This window comes from Mobula birostris (genome assembly GCF_030028105.1).
Source record: "Mobula birostris isolate sMobBir1 chromosome 11 unlocalized genomic scaffold, sMobBir1.hap1 SUPER_11_unloc_1, whole genome shotgun sequence".
In the NCBI taxonomy this organism is placed as follows: domain Eukaryota; kingdom Metazoa; phylum Chordata; class Chondrichthyes; order Myliobatiformes; family Myliobatidae; genus Mobula; species Mobula birostris.
Window position 1 is genome coordinate 78,197 of NW_027274037.1, and position 21,055 is coordinate 99,251.

The 21,055-nt window shown below is 58.0% G+C and overlaps 6 non-coding genes across 6 annotated transcripts; all 6 read right to left on the bottom strand.

Annotated features, from left to right (window-relative positions):
* Positions 1-2,089: 2,089 nt before the first annotated feature.
* LOC140192117 (U2 spliceosomal RNA) lies at positions 2,090-2,280 on the bottom strand. The gene has a single exon (XR_011884072.1). It is a non-coding gene; the product is annotated as a U2 spliceosomal RNA (small nuclear RNA).
* Positions 2,281-5,355: 3,075 nt separating this feature from the next.
* Positions 5,356-5,546, bottom strand: LOC140192118 (U2 spliceosomal RNA). Its single transcript, XR_011884073.1, has one exon. It is a non-coding gene; the product is annotated as a U2 spliceosomal RNA (small nuclear RNA).
* A 3,073-nt stretch (positions 5,547-8,619) lies between these two features.
* On the bottom strand, positions 8,620-8,810 carry LOC140192119 (U2 spliceosomal RNA). Its single transcript, XR_011884074.1, has one exon. It is a non-coding gene; the product is annotated as a U2 spliceosomal RNA (small nuclear RNA).
* Positions 8,811-11,887: 3,077 nt separating this feature from the next.
* On the bottom strand, positions 11,888-12,078 carry LOC140192120 (U2 spliceosomal RNA). Its single transcript, XR_011884075.1, has one exon. It is a non-coding gene; the product is annotated as a U2 spliceosomal RNA (small nuclear RNA).
* Positions 12,079-15,151: 3,073 nt separating this feature from the next.
* LOC140192122 (U2 spliceosomal RNA) lies at positions 15,152-15,342 on the bottom strand. The gene has a single exon (XR_011884077.1). It is a non-coding gene; the product is annotated as a U2 spliceosomal RNA (small nuclear RNA).
* A 3,075-nt stretch (positions 15,343-18,417) lies between these two features.
* LOC140192123 (U2 spliceosomal RNA) lies at positions 18,418-18,608 on the bottom strand. Its single transcript, XR_011884078.1, has one exon. It is a non-coding gene; the product is annotated as a U2 spliceosomal RNA (small nuclear RNA).
* Positions 18,609-21,055: the final 2,447 nt, after the last annotated feature.

Consider the following 21,055-nt stretch of genomic DNA (forward strand, 5'->3'; position numbering starts at 1 on the left):
CACACATGGAATGCTGAGGGATCTGGCAGGGTCGGTCTGTCTCTCTCTCTCACTCACTCAATCTCACACACACACAGAGTCACAGACACACGTGCACACGGGGGTGTGTGGGGGTGGGTGTGTGTGTGTGTTTGTGTGTGTGTGTGTGTCTGTCTCTCTGTGTCTGTCTCTGTCTCTGTCTCTCTCACCCACCGACACAAACACACATGGAATGCTGAGGGATCTGGCAGGGTCTGTCTCTCTCTCTCACTCAATCTCACACACACACAGAGTCACAGACACACGTGCACACGGGGGTGTGTGGAGGTGGGTGGGTGTGTGTGTGTGTGTGTGTGTGTGTCTGTCTGTCTCTCTGTCTCTGTCTCTGTCTCTCTCACCCACCGACACAAACACACATGGAATGCTGAGGGATCTGGCAGGGTCTGTCTCTCTCTCTCTCACTCACTCACTCACTCACTCACTCACTCACTCACTCACTCAATCTCTCTCTCTCACACACACACACACACACACAGAGTCACAGACACACGTGCACACGGAGTGCTGAGGGATCTGCCAAGCTGTACAGAGGGCAGTAAAGGGAGAAGGGCCGAGGCCCTTCATTATGCCTCTGTGCTGACGCCTGAGCAGACTGACTGGTTTTGCAGCGGGGTGGGTGCACGGATGTAGAAACAGGAGGGAGGGCACGGCAGGAGGGAAATGTGTCGCGGGCTGACGGCGGCCCTGTGCCCCACTGCTCTGCAGGTGCGTTTTTGGCCGGCATGGCTCAGTGGTGGAGTGGGTGGGCGCGTGTGCGCGCCGTGGAAGGAAAGGGGTACTGATTATGCCTTGGTTGTGAAACAGGAAACGGATCGGCGAAATGCCTGCCGGAGGGAGGCACAGTGCCGTGCGTGAAGCAGGGGCACGTGGACGGATGTGGCAATTGTGGAGACGTGCGCCAAAGCTGGACGCCGAGTAGGTAGGTGTAAGCATGAGACGTTTGAGTGATCTTGGGGTTTGGGACGTGATTCTGAGCGAGGCTAGAGATGCACTGCACTGCCGATGTATATTGGGGAGGTCTGAGTGGGTGGAGTGGGGGGTTGTGCCTCTGCCTTACCTTGAACGGTGGGCGGGGCTTTGGGCCTGGGGCAGGCAGACGCATCAGAGGAGGCCAGGAGGCCAGGCCAGGCCAGGGCAGGGCAGGTAGGCAGAGTTTTGCTGATGCTATGGCTAGGTGGTGATGCTTGTAGCTGGTCTGTCTGTCTGGGCAGGAGAGCAGCAGTCTTGGCAGTCTGGTGCAGGCGGGGAGGATGCAGGGTGCAGGAGCACCGGGCCCTGTTGTGCCGGCGGCGGCGGCGCCCCGTTGCTCTGTAGCCGGGCTCCATCGGATGCCTCCCTCCCTTCCTTCCTTCCTCCCTCCCGTCCGCGTGCCCTGGCTGCTGGCACACTTGAACGAGCCTGCCTGTCCGACAGGCTGGCTGGCTGCTGGTGAAATTGCAGCAGAGCCAGTGACTCGATATCGTTCGTTCCTTCCTTCCTTCCTTCCTTCCTTCCTTCCTTCCTTCCTTCGCCCGCCCGTCCATCCGTCCGTCCGTCCGTCCGTCGCGTCCTCCGTTGGCTTCAAGGAGCAGCTGAGAAGCCTGAGCCTGAGAAGTGGAGCGAGTGTGGCGGGACAGAAAAGGTCTTTCGGCCTGCTCCACTTCACTCTGCTTCTGTGCTTGGTGCAGGCAGCAGCCGAGTGAGCAGGCATCAGAATGAGTGCGCCGGTTGAGCAGTTTGCTTCAGGAATGAATGCCAAGGGGCATCTCTCATGAAGTTGCTGCCTTGCCTGCAGCACCTGATCTGGTTGCAGCCCGGATGTGCACTTGATCTTAGCCAAACGGCCCAGATATGATGCCCGTGCTGTTGTTGAGTTGTCTGCACATTGCGTGAGTGAGTGAGTGAGTGAGCTGTATCGACAGACAGACACAGACACAGGAGAGGTGTAGAGCAAGCAGCTCTCCTCTCTCTCCATGTGCGTGCATGCTTGTCTGTGCTGCTGTGCCGCCGCCGCCGCCTGATGGAGCTTTCGTCGTTTTTCTTTTCTTTGCTACTTTGAAATTCCCCAGAAGGGGAGTGCACCGTTCCCAGAGGCACTGCAATACCGGGTCGATGCGTGGAGTGGACGGAGCAAGCCCCTATTCCATCTCCCTGTTCCAAAAATCAATTTAATATATGGTCCCCAGATAAGGGACGTATCAGATATTAAACTGATAAGAACAGATACTACACTTGATCTTAGCCAAAAGGCCGAGAAGCGATGCAGGCGGCCTCTTGAGTCGGCTACATCCTGCCTAGCCTCTGGTGTTTAGATTGAAGCAGGAGGCCTGGCAAAGACCTTGCTGCCCTGGCCCGCTGGCAGCTCTCCCCTAGGTTGTCTGGGATCGGTGGGTGTGCTGGACAGCTGTTGCCTACCTGGTCCGTCCTGAGTGCAACTTGTCAGAGGCTATGTAAAGCTGCCAGTGATCCACCAATCATCTGGGAGTGGGGCCGTACCTACGGGCGCCTACGTCACTGGCACACTGCCTACGTCAAGGCTGCCGGCTTCCTCGGCTGGCTCCCAGGTCGGTCTCAGAGGCTGGCTCAACTTGCACTGCTCTCCTGGTCGTGGGAGGCTGGTCACGCTGTCCTGTCTGCACAAAAGTCTGCAGGGGGAGTGGGAGCAGGCCGCTCGGCCCTTCAAGGGCGTCCCTGCACTCGGCAAAGAGAGCGCGCCTCTCGGCTTTGCGTGCCCCAGCTGGCTGGCGCATCCAGCTGAACGGTCTCCTTCGGAGGCTCTGCCCTCTCCGGGAGGGAGCGAGCGGATGGGACTGCACCGGGCGACAAAGGCAGAGGCCACGTGCGCCGCTCAAGACCGGTTACGAGGTTTGTGGACGTGGCCAAAGTCCGCGGGCAGAAAAGCCTCCTGGCAAGCTTGGGAATAGGAAGATGTCAGCTACAGGTGTGCCTGAGGAGAAACAATGGGTGTGCTCTCCAAGCCGAAGGCTGAAGTGCAGCCATTCACACCTCTGTGCCTTTATTTTGATGTGTGTGGAATTACAATTGTTGAGTGGCTTGAGTTTGTTTCATCTCACAGAAGCTGTAGACTTTGCGTCTGCACAGGCTATCATTGGACACAGTGGTGTCTTCTCCCCTGCTCCCCCACCACCTTTTTTTACCAGGGTGGATGGGGGTGGGTGGGTGTGTGTGTGTGTCTGTCTGTCTCTCTGTGTCTGTCTCTGTCTCTCTCACCCACCGACACAAACACACATGGAATGCTGAGGGATCTGGCAGGGTCGGTCTGTCTCTCTCTCTCACTCACTCAATCTCACACACACACAGAGTCACAGACACACGTGCACACGGGGGTGTGTGGGGGTGGGTGTGTGTGTGTGTTTGTGTGTGTGTGTGTGTCTGTCTCTCTGTGTCTGTCTCTGTCTCTGTCTCTCTCACCCACCGACACAAACACACATGGAATGCTGAGGGATCTGGCAGGGTCTGTCTCTCTCTCTCACTCAATCTCACACACACACAGAGTCACAGACACACGTGCACACGGGGGTGTGTGGAGGTGGGTGGGTGTGTGTGTGTGTGTGTGTGTGTGTCTGTCTGTCTCTCTGTCTCTGTCTCTGTCTCTCTCACCCACCGACACAAACACACATGGAATGCTGAGGGATCTGGCAGGGTCTGTCTCTCTCTCTCTCACTCACTCACTCACTCACTCACTCACTCACTCACTCACTCAATCTCTCTCTCTCACACACACACACACACACACAGAGTCACAGACACACGTGCACACGGAGTGCTGAGGGATCTGCCAAGCTGTACAGAGGGCAGTAAAGGGAGAAGGGCCGAGGCCCTTCATTATGCCTCTGTGCTGACGCCTGAGCAGACTGACTGGTTTTGCAGCGGGGTGGGTGCACGGATGTAGAAACAGGAGGGAGGGCACGGCAGGAGGGAAATGTGTCGCGGGCTGACGGCGGCCCTGTGCCCCACTGCTCTGCAGGTGCGTTTTTGGCCGGCATGGCTCAGTGGTGGAGTGGGTGGGCGCGTGTGCGCGCCGTGGAAGGAAAGGGGTACTGATTATGCCTTGGTTGTGAAACAGGAAACGGATCGGCGAAATGCCTGCCGGAGGGAGGCACAGTGCCGTGCGTGAAGCAGGGGCACGTGGACGGATGTGGCAATTGTGGAGACGTGCGCCAAAGCTGGACGCCGAGTAGGTAGGTGTAAGCATGAGACGTTTGAGTGATCTTGGGGTTTGGGACGTGATTCTGAGCGAGGCTAGAGATGCACTGCACTGCCGATGTATATTGGGGAGGTCTGAGTGGGTGGAGTGGGGGGTTGTGCCTCTGCCTTACCTTGAACGGTGGGCGGGGCTTTGGGCCTGGGGCAGGCAGACGCATCAGAGGAGGCCAGGAGGCCAGGCCAGGCCAGGGCAGGGCAGGTAGGCAGAGTTTTGCTGATGCTATGGCTAGGTGGTGATGCTTGTAGCTGGTCTGTCTGTCTGGGCAGGAGAGCAGCAGTCTTGGCAGTCTGGTGCAGGCGGGGAGGATGCAGGGTGCAGGAGCACCGGGCCCTGTTGTGCCGGCGGCGGCGGCGCCCCGTTGCTCTGTAGCCGGGCTCCATCGGATGCCTCCCTCCCTTCCTTCCTTCCTCCCTCCCGTCCGCGTGCCCTGGCTGCTGGCACACTTGAACGAGCCTGCCTGTCCGACAGGCTGGCTGGCTGCTGGTGAAATTGCAGCAGAGCCAGTGACTCGATATCGTTCGTTCCTTCCTTCCTTCCTTCCTTCCTTCCTTCCTTCCTTCCTTCGCCCGCCCGTCCATCCGTCCGTCCGTCCGTCCGTCCGTCGCGTCCTCCGTTGGCTTCAAGGAGCAGCTGAGAAGCCTGAGCCTGAGAAGTGGAGCGAGTGTGGCGGGACAGAAAAGGTCTTTCGGCCTGCTCCACTTCACTCTGCTTCTGTGCTTGGTGCAGGCAGCAGCCGAGTGAGCAGGCATCAGAATGAGTGCGCCGGTTGAGCAGTTTGCTTCAGGAATGAATGCCAAGGGGCATCTCTCATGAAGTTGCTGCCTTGCCTGCAGCACCTGATCTGGTTGCAGCCCGGATGTGCACTTGATCTTAGCCAAACGGCCCAGATATGATGCCCGTGCTGTTGTTGAGTTGTCTGCACATTGCGTGAGTGAGTGAGTGAGTGAGCTGTATCGACAGACAGACACAGACACAGGAGAGGTGTAGAGCAAGCAGCTCTCCTCTCTCTCCATGTGCGTGCATGCTTGTCTGTGCTGCTGTGCCGCCGCCGCCGCCTGATGGAGCTTTCGTCGTTTTTCTTTTCTTTGCTACTTTGAAATTCCCCAGAAGGGGAGTGCACCGTTCCCAGAGGCACTGCAATACCGGGTCGATGCGTGGAGTGGACGGAGCAAGCCCCTATTCCATCTCCCTGTTCCAAAAATCAATTTAATATATGGTCCCCAGATAAGGGACGTATCAGATATTAAACTGATAAGAACAGATACTACACTTGATCTTAGCCAAAAGGCCGAGAAGCGATGCAGGCGGCCTCTTGAGTCGGCTACATCCTGCCTAGCCTCTGGTGTTTAGATTGAAGCAGGAGGCCTGGCAAAGACCTTGCTGCCCTGGCCCGCTGGCAGCTCTCCCCTAGGTTGTCTGGGATCGGTGGGTGTGCTGGACAGCTGTTGCCTACCTGGTCCGTCCTGAGTGCAACTTGTCAGAGGCTATGTAAAGCTGCCAGTGATCCACCAATCATCTGGGAGTGGGGCCGTACCTACGGGCGCCTACGTCACTGGCACACTGCCTACGTCAAGGCTGCCGGCTTCCTCGGCTGGCTCCCAGGTCGGTCTCAGAGGCTGGCTCAACTTGCACTGCTCTCCTGGTCGTGGGAGGCTGGTCACGCTGTCCTGTCTGCACAAAAGTCTGCAGGGGGAGTGGGAGCAGGCCGCTCGGCCCTTCAAGGGCGTCCCTGCACTCGGCAAAGAGAGCGCGCCTCTCGGCTTTGCGTGCCCCAGCTGGCTGGCGCATCCAGCTGAACGGTCTCCTTCGGAGGCTCTGCCCTCTCCGGGAGGGAGCGAGCGGATGGGACTGCACCGGGCGACAAAGGCAGAGGCCACGTGCGCCGCTCAAGACCGGTTACGAGGTTTGTGGACGTGGCCAAAGTCCGCGGGCAGAAAAGCCTCCTGGCAAGCTTGGGAATAGGAAGATGTCAGCTACAGGTGTGCCTGAGGAGAAACAATGGGTGTGCTCTCCAAGCCGAAGGCTGAAGTGCAGCCATTCACACCTCTGTGCCTTTATTTTGATGTGTGTGGAATTACAATTGTTGAGTGGCTTGAGTTTGTTTCATCTCACAGAAGCTGTAGATTTTGCGTCTGCACAGGCTATCATTGGACACAGTGGTGTCTTCTCCCCTGCTCCCCCACCACCTTTTTTTACCAGGGTGGATGGGGGTGGGTGGGTGTGTGTGTGTGTCTGTCTGTCTCTCTGTGTCTGTCTCTGTCTCTCTCACCCACCGACACAAACACACATGGAATGCTGAGGGATCTGGCAGGGTCGGTCTGTCTCTCTCTCTCACTCACTCAATCTCACACACACACAGAGTCACAGACACACGTGCACACGGGGGTGTGTGGGGGTGGGTGTGTGTGTGTGTTTGTGTGTGTGTGTGTGTCTGTCTCTCTGTGTCTGTCTCTGTCTCTGTCTCTCTCACCCACCGACACAAACACACATGGAATGCTGAGGGATCTGGCAGGGTCTGTCTCTCTCTCTCACTCAATCTCACACACACACAGAGTCACAGACACACGTGCACACGGGGGTGTGTGGAGGTGGGTGGGTGTGTGTGTGTGTGTGTGTGTGTGTGTCTGTCTGTCTCTCTGTCTCTGTCTCTGTCTCTCTCACCCACCGACACAAACACACATGGAATGCTGAGGGATCTGGCAGGGTCTGTCTCTCTCTCTCTCACTCACTCACTCACTCACTCACTCACTCACTCACTCACTCAATCTCTCTCTCTCACACACACACACACACACACAGAGTCACAGACACACGTGCACACGGAGTGCTGAGGGATCTGCCAAGCTGTACAGAGGGCAGTAAAGGGAGAAGGGCCGAGGCCCTTCATTATGCCTCTGTGCTGACGCCTGAGCAGACTGACTGGTTTTGCAGCGGGGTGGGTGCACGGATGTAGAAACAGGAGGGAGGGCACGGCAGGAGGGAAATGTGTCGCGGGCTGACGGCGGCCCTGTGCCCCACTGCTCTGCAGGTGCGTTTTTGGCCGGCATGGCTCAGTGGTGGAGTGGGTGGGCGCGTGTGCGCGCCGTGGAAGGAAAGGGGTACTGATTATGCCTTGGTTGTGAAACAGGAAACGGATCGGCGAAATGCCTGCCGGAGGGAGGCACAGTGCCGTGCGTGAAGCAGGGGCACGTGGACGGATGTGGCAATTGTGGAGACGTGCGCCAAAGCTGGACGCCGAGTAGGTAGGTGTAAGCATGAGACGTTTGAGTGATCTTGGGGTTTGGGACGTGATTCTGAGCGAGGCTAGAGATGCACTGCACTGCCGATGTATATTGGGGAGGTCTGAGTGGGTGGAGTGGGGGGTTGTGCCTCTGCCTTACCTTGAACGGTGGGCGGGGCTTTGGGCCTGGGGCAGGCAGACGCATCAGAGGAGGCCAGGAGGCCAGGCCAGGCCAGGGCAGGGCAGGTAGGCAGAGTTTTGCTGATGCTATGGCTAGGTGGTGATGCTTGTAGCTGGTCTGTCTGTCTGGGCAGGAGAGCAGCAGTCTTGGCAGTCTGGTGCAGGCGGGGAGGATGCAGGGTGCAGGAGCACCGGGCCCTGTTGTGCCGGCGGCGGCGGCGCCCCGTTGCTCTGTAGCCGGGCTCCATCGGATGCCTCCCTCCCTTCCTTCCTTCCTCCCTCCCGTCCGCGTGCCCTGGCTGCTGGCACACTTGAACGAGCCTGCCTGTCCGACAGGCTGGCTGGCTGCTGGTGAAATTGCAGCAGAGCCAGTGACTCGATATCGTTCGTTCCTTCCTTCCTTCCTTCCTTCCTTCCTTCCTTCCTTCCTTCGCCCGCCCGTCCATCCGTCCGTCTGTCCGTCCGTCGCGTCCTCCGTTGGCTTCAAGGAGCAGCTGAGAAGCCTGAGCCTGAGAAGTGGAGCGAGTGTGGCGGGACAGAAAAGGTCTTTCGGCCTGCTCCACTTCACTCTGCTTCTGTGCTTGGTGCAGGCAGCAGCCGAGTGAGCAGGCATCAGAATGAGTGCGCCGGTTGAGCAGTTTGCTTCAGGAATGAATGCCAAGGGGCATCTCTCATGAAGTTGCTGCCTTGCCTGCAGCACCTGATCTGGTTGCAGCCCGGATGTGCACTTGATCTTAGCCAAACGGCCCAGATATGATGCCCGTGCTGTTGTTGAGTTGTCTGCACATTGCGTGAGTGAGTGAGTGAGTGAGCTGTATCGACAGACAGACACAGACACAGGAGAGGTGTAGAGCAAGCAGCTCTCCTCTCTCTCCATGTGCGTGCATGCTTGTCTGTGCTGCTGTGCCGCCGCCGCCGCCTGATGGAGCTTTCGTCGTTTTTCTTTTCTTTGCTACTTTGAAATTCCCCAGAAGGGGAGTGCACCGTTCCCAGAGGCACTGCAATACCGGGTCGATGCGTGGAGTGGACGGAGCAAGCCCCTATTCCATCTCCCTGTTCCAAAAATCAATTTAATATATGGTCCCCAGATAAGGGACGTATCAGATATTAAACTGATAAGAACAGATACTACACTTGATCTTAGCCAAAAGGCCGAGAAGCGATGCAGGCGGCCTCTTGAGTCGGCTACATCCTGCCTAGCCTCTGGTGTTTAGATTGAAGCAGGAGGCCTGGCAAAGACCTTGCTGCCCTGGCCCGCTGGCAGCTCTCCCCTAGGTTGTCTGGGATCGGTGGGTGTGCTGGACAGCTGTTGCCTACCTGGTCCGTCCTGAGTGCAACTTGTCAGAGGCTATGTAAAGCTGCCAGTGATCCACCAATCATCTGGGAGTGGGGCCGTACCTACGGGCGCCTACGTCACTGGCACACTGCCTACGTCAAGGCTGCCGGCTTCCTCGGCTGGCTCCCAGGTCGGTCTCAGAGGCTGGCTCAACTTGCACTGCTCTCCTGGTCGTGGGAGGCTGGTCACGCTGTCCTGTCTGCACAAAAGTCTGCAGGGGGAGTGGGAGCAGGCCGCTCGGCCCTTCAAGGGCGTCCCTGCACTCGGCAAAGAGAGCGCGCCTCTCGGCTTTGCGTGCCCCAGCTGGCTGGCGCATCCAGCTGAACGGTCTCCTTCGGAGGCTCTGCCCTCTCCGGGAGGGAGCGAGCGGATGGGACTGCACCGGGCGACAAAGGCAGAGGCCACGTGCGCCGCTCAAGACCGGTTACGAGGTTTGTGGACGTGGCCAAAGTCCGCGGGCAGAAAAGCCTCCTGGCAAGCTTGGGAATAGGAAGATGTCAGCTACAGGTGTGCCTGAGGAGAAACAATGGGTGTGCTCTCCAAGCCGAAGGCTGAAGTGCAGCCATTCACACCTCTGTGCCTTTATTTTGATGTGTGTGGAATTACAATTGTTGAGTGGCTTGAGTTTGTTTCATCTCACAGAAGCTGTAGACTTTGCGTCTGCACAGGCTATCATTGGACACAGTGGTGTCTTCTCCCCTGCTCCCCCACCACCTTTTTTTACCAGGGTGGATGGGGGTGGGTGGGTGTGTGTGTGTGTCTGTCTGTCTCTCTGTGTCTGTCTCTGTCTCTCTCACCCACCGACACAAACACACATGGAATGCTGAGGGATCTGGCAGGGTCGGTCTGTCTCTCTCTCTCACTCACTCAATCTCACACACACACAGAGTCACAGACACACGTGCACACGGGGGTGTGTGGGGGTGGGTGTGTGTGTGTGTTTGTGTGTGTGTGTGTGTCTGTCTCTCTGTGTCTGTCTCTGTCTCTGTCTCTCTCACCCACCGACACAAACACACATGGAATGCTGAGGGATCTGGCAGGGTCTGTCTCTCTCTCTCACTCAATCTCACACACACACAGAGTCACAGACACACGTGCACACGGGGGTGTGTGGAGGTGGGTGGGTGTGTGTGTGTGTGTGTGTGTGTGTCTGTCTGTCTCTCTGTCTCTGTCTCTGTCTCTCTCACCCACCGACACAAACACACATGGAATGCTGAGGGATCTGGCAGGGTCTGTCTCTCTCTCTCTCACTCACTCACTCACTCACTCACTCACTCACTCACTCACTCAATCTCTCTCTCTCACACACACACACACACACACACAGAGTCACAGACACACGTGCACACGGAGTGCTGAGGGATCTGCCAAGCTGTACAGAGGGCAGTAAAGGGAGAAGGGCCGAGGCCCTTCATTATGCCTCTGTGCTGACGCCTGAGCAGACTGACTGGTTTTGCAGCGGGGTGGGTGCACGGATGTAGAAACAGGAGGGAGGGCACGGCAGGAGGGAAATGTGTCGCGGGCTGACGGCGGCCCTGTGCCCCACTGCTCTGCAGGTGCGTTTTTGGCCGGCATGGCTCAGTGGTGGAGTGGGTGGGCGCGTGTGCGCGCCGTGGAAGGAAAGGGGTACTGATTATGCCTTGGTTGTGAAACAGGAAACGGATCGGCGAAATGCCTGCCGGAGGGAGGCACAGTGCCGTGCGTGAAGCAGGGGCACGTGGACGGATGTGGCAATTGTGGAGACGTGCGCCAAAGCTGGACGCCGAGTAGGTAGGTGTAAGCATGAGACGTTTGAGTGATCTTGGGGTTTGGGACGTGATTCTGAGCGAGGCTAGAGATGCACTGCACTGCCGATGTATATTGGGGAGGTCTGAGTGGGTGGAGTGGGGGGTTGTGCCTCTGCCTTACCTTGAACGGTGGGCGGGGCTTTGGGCCTGGGGCAGGCAGACGCATCAGAGGAGGCCAGGAGGCCAGGCCAGGCCAGGGCAGGGCAGGTAGGCAGAGTTTTGCTGATGCTATGGCTAGGTGGTGATGCTTGTAGCTGGTCTGTCTGTCTGGGCAGGAGAGCAGCAGTCTTGGCAGTCTGGTGCAGGCGGGGAGGATGCAGGGTGCAGGAGCACCGGGCCCTGTTGTGCCGGCGGCGGCGGCGCCCCGTTGCTCTGTAGCCGGGCTCCATCGGATGCCTCCCTCCCTTCCTTCCTTCCTCCCTCCCGTCCGCGTGCCCTGGCTGCTGGCACACTTGAACGAGCCTGCCTGTCCGACAGGCTGGCTGGCTGCTGGTGAAATTGCAGCAGAGCCAGTGACTCGATATCGTTCGTTCCTTCCTTCCTTCCTTCCTTCCTTCCTTCCTTCCTTCCTTCCTTCGCCCGCCCGTCCATCCGTCCGTCCGTCCGTCCGTCGCGTCCTCCGTTGGCTTCAAGGAGCAGCTGAGAAGCCTGAGCCTGAGAAGTGGAGCGAGTGTGGCGGGACAGAAAAGGTCTTTCGGCCTGCTCCACTTCACTCTGCTTCTGTGCTTGGTGCAGGCAGCAGCCGAGTGAGCAGGCATCAGAATGAGTGCGCCGGTTGAGCAGTTTGCTTCAGGAATGAATGCCAAGGGGCATCTCTCATGAAGTTGCTGCCTTGCCTGCAGCACCTGATCTGGTTGCAGCCCGGATGTGCACTTGATCTTAGCCAAACGGCCCAGATATGATGCCCGTGCTGTTGTTGAGTTGTCTGCACATTGCGTGAGTGAGTGAGTGAGTGAGCTGTATCGACAGACAGACACAGACACAGGAGAGGTGTAGAGCAAGCAGCTCTCCTCTCTCTCCATGTGCGTGCATGCTTGTCTGTGCTGCTGTGCCGCCGCCGCCGCCTGATGGAGCTTTCGTCGTTTTTCTTTTCTTTGCTACTTTGAAATTCCCCAGAAGGGGAGTGCACCGTTCCCAGAGGCACTGCAATACCGGGTCGATGCGTGGAGTGGACGGAGCAAGCCCCTATTCCATCTCCCTGTTCCAAAAATCAATTTAATATATGGTCCCCAGATAAGGGACGTATCAGATATTAAACTGATAAGAACAGATACTACACTTGATCTTAGCCAAAAGGCCGAGAAGCGATGCAGGCGGCCTCTTGAGTCGGCTACATCCTGCCTAGCCTCTGGTGTTTAGATTGAAGCAGGAGGCCTGGCAAAGACCTTGCTGCCCTGGCCCGCTGGCAGCTCTCCCCTAGGTTGTCTGGGATCGGTGGGTGTGCTGGACAGCTGTTGCCTACCTGGTCCGTCCTGAGTGCAACTTGTCAGAGGCTATGTAAAGCTGCCAGTGATCCACCAATCATCTGGGAGTGGGGCCGTACCTACGGGCGCCTACGTCACTGGCACACTGCCTACGTCAAGGCTGCCGGCTTCCTCGGCTGGCTCCCAGGTCGGTCTCAGAGGCTGGCTCAACTTGCACTGCTCTCCTGGTCGTGGGAGGCTGGTCACGCTGTCCTGTCTGCACAAAAGTCTGCAGGGGGAGTGGGAGCAGGCCGCTCGGCCCTTCAAGGGCGTCCCTGCACTCGGCAAAGAGAGCGCGCCTCTCGGCTTTGCGTGCCCCAGCTGGCTGGCGCATCCAGCTGAACGGTCTCCTTCGGAGGCTCTGCCCTCTCCGGGAGGGAGCGAGCGGATGGGACTGCACCGGGCGACAAAGGCAGAGGCCACGTGCGCCGCTCAAGACCGGTTACGAGGTTTGTGGACGTGGCCAAAGTCCGCAGGCAGAAAAGCCTCCTGGCAAGCTTGGGAATAGGAAGATGTCAGCTACAGGTGTGCCTGAGGAGAAACAATGGGTGTGCTCTCCAAGCCGAAGGCTGAAGTGCAGCCATTCACACCTCTGTGCCTTTATTTTGATGTGTGTGGAATTACAATTGTTGAGTGGCTTGAGTTTGTTTCATCTCACAGAAGCTGTAGATTTTGCGTCTGCACAGGCTATCATTGGACACAGTGGTGTCTTCTCCCCTGCTCCCCCACCACCTTTTTTTACCAGGGTGGATGGGGGTGGGTGGGTGTGTGTGTGTGTCTGTCTGTCTCTCTGTGTCTGTCTCTGTCTCTCTCACCCACCGACACAAACACACATGGAATGCTGAGGGATCTGGCAGGGTCGGTCTGTCTCTCTCTCTCACTCACTCAATCTCACACACACACAGAGTCACAGACACACGTGCACACGGGGGTGTGTGGGGGTGGGTGTGTGTGTGTGTTTGTGTGTGTGTGTGTGTCTGTCTCTCTGTGTCTGTCTCTGTCTCTGTCTCTCTCACCCACCGACACAAACACACATGGAATGCTGAGGGATCTGGCAGGGTCTGTCTCTCTCTCTCACTCAATCTCACACACACACAGAGTCACAGACACACGTGCACACGGGGGTGTGTGGAGGTGGGTGGGTGTGTGTGTGTGTGTGTGTGTGTGTGTCTGTCTGTCTCTCTGTCTCTGTCTCTGTCTCTCTCACCCACCGACACAAACACACATGGAATGCTGAGGGATCTGGCAGGGTCTGTCTCTCTCTCTCTCACTCACTCACTCACTCACTCACTCACTCACTCACTCACTCAATCTCTCTCTCTCACACACACACACACACACACAGAGTCACAGACACACGTGCACACGGAGTGCTGAGGGATCTGCCAAGCTGTACAGAGGGCAGTAAAGGGAGAAGGGCCGAGGCCCTTCATTATGCCTCTGTGCTGACGCCTGAGCAGACTGACTGGTTTTGCAGCGGGGTGGGTGCACGGATGTAGAAACAGGAGGGAGGGCACGGCAGGAGGGAAATGTGTCGCGGGCTGACGGCGGCCCTGTGCCCCACTGCTCTGCAGGTGCGTTTTTGGCCGGCATGGCTCAGTGGTGGAGTGGGTGGGCGCGTGTGCGCGCCGTGGAAGGAAAGGGGTACTGATTATGCCTTGGTTGTGAAACAGGAAACGGATCGGCGAAATGCCTGCCGGAGGGAGGCACAGTGCCGTGCGTGAAGCAGGGGCACGTGGACGGATGTGGCAATTGTGGAGACGTGCGCCAAAGCTGGACGCCGAGTAGGTAGGTGTAAGCATGAGACGTTTGAGTGATCTTGGGGTTTGGGACGTGATTCTGAGCGAGGCTAGAGATGCACTGCACTGCCGATGTATATTGGGGAGGTCTGAGTGGGTGGAGTGGGGGGTTGTGCCTCTGCCTTACCTTGAACGGTGGGCGGGGCTTTGGGCCTGGGGCAGGCAGACGCATCAGAGGAGGCCAGGAGGCCAGGCCAGGCCAGGGCAGGGCAGGTAGGCAGAGTTTTGCTGATGCTATGGCTAGGTGGTGATGCTTGTAGCTGGTCTGTCTGTCTGGGCAGGAGAGCAGCAGTCTTGGCAGTCTGGTGCAGGCGGGGAGGATGCAGGGTGCAGGAGCACCGGGCCCTGTTGTGCCGGCGGCGGCGGCGCCCCGTTGCTCTGTAGCCGGGCTCCATCGGATGCCTCCCTCCCTTCCTTCCTTCCTCCCTCCCGTCCGCGTGCCCTGGCTGCTGGCACACTTGAACGAGCCTGCCTGTCCGACAGGCTGGCTGGCTGCTGGTGAAATTGCAGCAGAGCCAGTGACTCGATATCGTTCGTTCCTTCCTTCCTTCCTTCCTTCCTTCCTTCCTTCCTTCCTTCGCCCGCCCGTCCATCCGTCCGTCTGTCCGTCCGTCGCGTCCTCCGTTGGCTTCAAGGAGCAGCTGAGAAGCCTGAGCCTGAGAAGTGGAGCGAGTGTGGCGGGACAGAAAAGGTCTTTCGGCCTGCTCCACTTCACTCTGCTTCTGTGCTTGGTGCAGGCAGCAGCCGAGTGAGCAGGCATCAGAATGAGTGCGCCGGTTGAGCAGTTTGCTTCAGGAATGAATGCCAAGGGGCATCTCTCATGAAGTTGCTGCCTTGCCTGCAGCACCTGATCTGGTTGCAGCCCGGATGTGCACTTGATCTTAGCCAAACGGCCCAGATATGATGCCCGTGCTGTTGTTGAGTTGTCTGCACATTGCGTGAGTGAGTGAGTGAGTGAGCTGTATCGACAGACAGACACAGACACAGGAGAGGTGTAGAGCAAGCAGCTCTCCTCTCTCTCCATGTGCGTGCATGCTTGTCTGTGCTGCTGTGCCGCCGCCGCCGCCTGATGGAGCTTTCGTCGTTTTTCTTTTCTTTGCTACTTTGAAATTCCCCAGAAGGGGAGTGCACCGTTCCCAGAGGCACTGCAATACCGGGTCGATGCGTGGAGTGGACGGAGCAAGCCCCTATTCCATCTCCCTGTTCCAAAAATCAATTTAATATATGGTCCCCAGATAAGGGACGTATCAGATATTAAACTGATAAGAACAGATACTACACTTGATCTTAGCCAAAAGGCCGAGAAGCGATGCAGGCGGCCTCTTGAGTCGGCTACATCCTGCCTAGCCTCTGGTGTTTAGATTGAAGCAGGAGGCCTGGCAAAGACCTTGCTGCCCTGGCCCGCTGGCAGCTCTCCCCTAGGTTGTCTGGGATCGGTGGGTGTGCTGGACAGCTGTTGCCTACCTGGTCCGTCCTGAGTGCAACTTGTCAGAGGCTATGTAAAGCTGCCAGTGATCCACCAATCATCTGGGAGTGGGGCCGTACCTACGGGCGCCTACGTCACTGGCACACTGCCTACGTCAAGGCTGCCGGCTTCCTCGGCTGGCTCCCAGGTCGGTCTCAGAGGCTGGCTCAACTTGCACTGCTCTCCTGGTCGTGGGAGGCTGGTCACGCTGTCCTGTCTGCACAAAAGTCTGCAGGGGGAGTGGGAGCAGGCCGCTCGGCCCTTCAAGGGCGTCCCTGCACTCGGCAAAGAGAGCGCGCCTCTCGGCTTTGCGTGCCCCAGCTGGCTGGCGCATCCAGCTGAACGGTCTCCTTCGGAGGCTCTGCCCTCTCCGGGAGGGAGCGAGCGGATGGGACTGCACCGGGCGACAAAGGCAGAGGCCACGTGCGCCGCTCAAGACCGGTTACGAGGTTTGTGGACGTGGCCAAAGTCCGCGGGCAGAAAAGCCTCCTGGCAAGCTTGGGAATAGGAAGATGTCAGCTACAGGTGTGCCTGAGGAGAAACAATGGGTGTGCTCTCCAAGCCGAAGGCTGAAGTGCAGCCATTCACACCTCTGTGCCTTTATTTTGATGTGTGTGGAATTACAATTGTTGAGTGGCTTGAGTTTGTTTCATCTCACAGAAGCTGTAGACTTTGCGTCTGCACAGGCTATCATTGGACACAGTGGTGTCTTCTCCCCTGCTCCCCCACCACCTTTTTTTACCAGGGTGGATGGGGGTGGGTGGGTGTGTGTGTGTGTCTGTCTGTCTCTCTGTGTCTGTCTCTGTCTCTCTCACCCACCGACACAAACACACATGGAATGCTGAGGGATCTGGCAGGGTCGGTCTGTCTCTCTCTCTCACTCACTCAATCTCACACACACACAGAGTCACAGACACACGTGCACACGGGGGTGTGTGGGGGTGGGTGTGTGTGTGTGTTTGTGTGTGTGTGTGTGTCTGTCTCTCTGTGTCTGTCTCTGTCTCTGTCTCTCTCACCCACCGACACAAACACACATGGAATGCTGAGGGATCTGGCAGGGTCTGTCTCTCTCTCTCACTCAATCTCACACACACACAGAGTCACAGACACACGTGCACACGGGGGTGTGTGGAGGTGGGTGGGTGTGTGTGTGTGTGTGTGTGTGTGTCTGTCTGTCTCTCTGTCTCTGTCTCTGTCTCTCTCACCCACCGACACAAACACACATGGAATGCTGAGGGATCTGGCAGGGTCTGTCTCTCTCTCTCTCACTCACTCACTCACTCACTCACTCACTCACTCACTCACTCAATCTCTCTCTCTCACACACACACACACACACACAGAGTCACAGACACACGTGCACACGGAGTGCTGAGGGATCTGCCAAGCTGTACAGAGGGCAGTAAAGGGAGAAGGGCCGAGGCCCTTCATTATGCCTCTGTGCTGACGCCTGAGCAGACTGACTGGTTTTGCAGCGGGGTGGGTGCACGGATGTAGAAACAGGAGGGAGGGCACGGCAGGAGGGAAATGTGTCGCGGGCTGACGGCGGCCCTGTGCCCCACTGCTCTGCAGGTGCGTTTTTGGCCGGCATGGCTCAGTGGTGGAGTGGGTGGGCGCGTGTGCGCGCCGTGGAAGGAAAGGGGTACTGATTATGCCTTGGTTGTGAAACAGGAAACGGATCGGCGAAATGCCTGCCGGAGGGAGGCACAGTGCCGTGCGTGAAGCAGGGGCACGTGGACGGATGTGGCAATTGTGGAGACGTGCGCCAAAGCTGGACGCCGAGTAGGTAGGTGTAAGCATGAGACGTTTGAGTGATCTTGGGGTTTGGGACGTGATTCTGAGCGAGGCTAGAGATGCACTGCACTGCCGATGTATATTGGGGAGGTCTGAGTGGGTGGAGTGGGGGGTTGTGCCTCTGCCTTACCTTGAACGGTGGGCGGGGCTTTGGGCCTGGGGCAGGCAGACGCATCAGAGGAGGCCAGGAGGCCAGGCCAGGCCAGGGCAGGGCAGGTAGGCAGAGTTTTGCTGATGCTATGGCTAGGTGGTGATGCTTGTAGCTGGTCTGTCTGTCTGGGCAGGAGAGCAGCAGTCTTGGCAGTCTGGTGCAGGCGGGGAGGATGCAGGGTGCAGGAGCACCGGGCCCTGTTGTGCCGGCGGCGGCGGCGCCCCGTTGCTCTGTAGCCGGGCTCCATCGGATGCCTCCCTCCCTTCCTTCCTTCCTCCCTCCCGTCCGCGTGCCCTGGCTGCTGGCACACTTGAACGAGCCTGCCTGTCCGACAGGCTGGCTGGCTGCTGGTGAAATTGCAGCAGAGCCAGTGACTCGATATCGTTCGTTCCTTCCTTCCTTCCTTCCTTCCTTCCTTCCTTCCTTCCTTCCTTCGCCCGCCCGTCCATCCGTCCGTCCGTCCGTCCGTCGCGTCCTCCGTTGGCTTCAAGGAGCAGCTGAGAAGCCTGAGCCTGAGAAGTGGAGCGAGTGTGGCGGGACAGAAAAGGTCTTTCGGCCTGCTCCACTTCACTCTGCTTCTGTGCTTGGTGCAGGCAGCAGCCGAGTGAGCAGGCATCAGAATGAGTGCGCCGGTTGAGCAGTTTGCTTCAGGAATGAATGCCAAGGGGCATCTCTCATGAAGTTGCTGCCTTGCCTGCAGCACCTGATCTGGTTGCAGCCCGGATGTGCACTTGATCTTAGCCAAACGGCCCAGATATGATGCCCGTGCTGTTGTTGAGTTGTCTGCACATTGCGTGAGTGAGTGAGTGAGTGAGCTGTATCGACAGACAGACACAGACACAGGAGAGGTGTAGAGCAAGCAGCTCTCCTCTCTCTCCATGTGCGTGCATGCTTGTCTGTGCTGCTGTGCCGCCGCCGCCGCCTGATGGAGCTTTCGTCGTTTTTCTTTTCTTTGCTACTTTGAAATTCCCCAGAAGGGGAGTGCACCGTTCCCAGAGGCACTGCAATACCGGGTCGATGCGTGGAGTGGACGGAGCAAGCCCCTATTCCATCTCCCTGTTCCAAAAATCAATTTAATATATGGTCCCCAGATAAGGGACGTATCAGATATTAAACTGATAAGAACAGATACTACACTTGATCTTAGCCAAAAGGCCGAGAAGCGATGCAGGCGGCCTCTTGAGTCGGCTACATCCTGCCTAGCCTCTGGTGTTTAGATTGAAGCAGGAGGCCTGGCAAAGACCTTGCTGCCCTGGCCCGCTGGCAGCTCTCCCCTAGGTTGTCTGGGATCGGTGGGTGTGCTGGACAGCTGTTGCCTACCTGGTCCGTCCTGAGTGCAACTTGTCAGAGGCTATGTAAAGCTGCCAGTGATCCACCAATCATCTGGGAGTGGGGCCGTACCTACGGGCGCCTACGTCACTGGCACACTGCCTACGTCAAGGCTGCCGGCTTCCTCGGCTGGCTCCCAGGTCGGTCTCAGAGGCTGGCTCAACTTGCACTGCTCTCCTGGTCGTGGGAGGCTGGTCACGCTGTCCTGTCTGCACAAAAGTCTGCAGGGGGAGTGGGAGCAGGCCGCTCGGCCCTTCAAGGGCGTCCCTGCACTCGGCAAAGAGAGCGCGCCTCTCGGCTTTGCGTGCCCCAGCTGGCTGGCGCATCCAGCTGAACGGTCTCCTTCGGAGGCTCTGCCCTCTCCGGGAGGGAGCGAGCGGATGGGACTGCACCGGGCGACAAAGGCAGAGGCCACGTGCGCCGCTCAAGACCGGTTACGAGGTTTGTGGACGTGGCCAAAGTCCGCGGGCAGAAAAGCCTCCTGGCAAGCTTGGGAATAGGAAGATGTCAGCTACAGGTGTGCCTGAGGAGAAACAATGGGTGTGCTCTCCAAGCCGAAGGCTGAAGTGCAGCCATTCACACCTCTGTGCCTTTATTTTGATGTGTGTGGAATTACAATTGTTGAGTGGCTTGAGTTTGTTTCATCTCACAGAAGCTGTAGACTTTGCGTCTGCACAGGCTATCATTGGACACAGTGGTGTCTTCTCCCCTGCTCCCCCACCACCTTTTTTTACCAGGGTGGATGGGGGTGGGTGGGTGTGTGTGTGTGTCTGTCTGTCTCTCTGTGTCTGTCTCTGTCTCTCTCACCCACCGACACAAACACACATGGAATGCTGAGGGATCTGGCAGGGTCGGTCTGTCTCTCTCTCTCACTCACTCAATCTCACACACACACAGAGTCACAGACACACGTGCACACGGGGGTGTGTGGGGGTGGGTGTGTGTGTGTGTTTGTGTGTGTGTGTGTGTCTGTCTCTCTGTGTCTGTCTCTGTCTCTGTCTCTCTCACCCACCGACACAAACACACATGGAATGCTGAGGGATCTGGCAGGGTCTGTCTCTCTCTCTCACTCAATCTCACACACACACAGAGTCACAGACACACGTGCACACGGGGGTGTGTGGAGGTGGGTGGGTGTGTGTGTGTGTGTGTGTGTGTGTCTGTCTGTCTCTCTGTCTCTGTCTCTGTCTCTCTCACCCACCGACACAAACACACATGGAATGCTGAGGGATCTGGCAGGGTCTGTCTCTCTCTCTCTCACTCACTCACTCACTCACTCACTCACTCACTCACTCACTCAATCTCTCTCTCTCACACACACACACACACACACAGAGTCACAGACACACGTGCACACGGAGTGCTGAGGGATCTGCCAAGCTGTACAGAGGGCAGTAAAGGGAGAAGGGCCGAGGCCCTTCATTATGCCTCTGTGCTGACGCCTGAGCAGACTGACTGGTTTTGCAGCGGGGTGGGTGCACGGATGTAGAAACAGGAGGGAGGGCACGGCAGGAGGGAAATGTGTCGCGGGCTGACGGCGGCCCTGTGCCCCACTGCTCTGCAGGTGCGTTTTTGGCCGGCATGGCTCAGTGGTGGAGTGGGTGGGCGCGTGTGCGCGCCGTGGAAGGAAAGGGGTACTGATTATGCCTTGGTTGTGAAACAGGAAACGGATCGGCGAAATGCCTGCCGGAGGGAGGCACAGTGCCGTGCGTGAAGCAGGGGCACGTGGACGGATGTGGCAATTGTGGAGACGTGCGCCAAAGCTGGACGCCGAGTAGGTAGGTGTAAGCATGAGACGTTTGAGTGATCTTGGGGTTTGGGACGTGATTCTGAGCGAGGCTAGAGATGCACTGCACTGCCGATGTATATTGGGGAGGTCTGAGTGGGTGGAGTGGGGGGTTGTGCCTCTGCCTTACCTTGAACGGTGGGCGGGGCTTTGGGCCTGGGGCAGGCAGACGCATCAGAGGAGGCCAGGAGGCCAGGCCAGGCCAGGGCAGGGCAGGTAGGCAGAGTTTTGCTGATGCTATGGCTAGGTGGTGATGCTTGTAGCTGGTCTGTCTGTCTGGGCAGGAGAGCAGCAGTCTTGGCAGTCTGGTGCAGGCGGGGAGGATGCAGGGTGCAGGAGCACCGGGCCCTGTTGTGCCGGCGGCGGCGGCGCCCCGTTGCTCTGTAGCCGGGCTCCATCGGATGCCTCCCTCCCTTCCTTCCTTCCTCCCTCCCGTCCGCGTGCCCTGGCTGCTGGCACACTTGAACGAGCCTGCCTGTCCGACAGGCTGGCTGGCTGC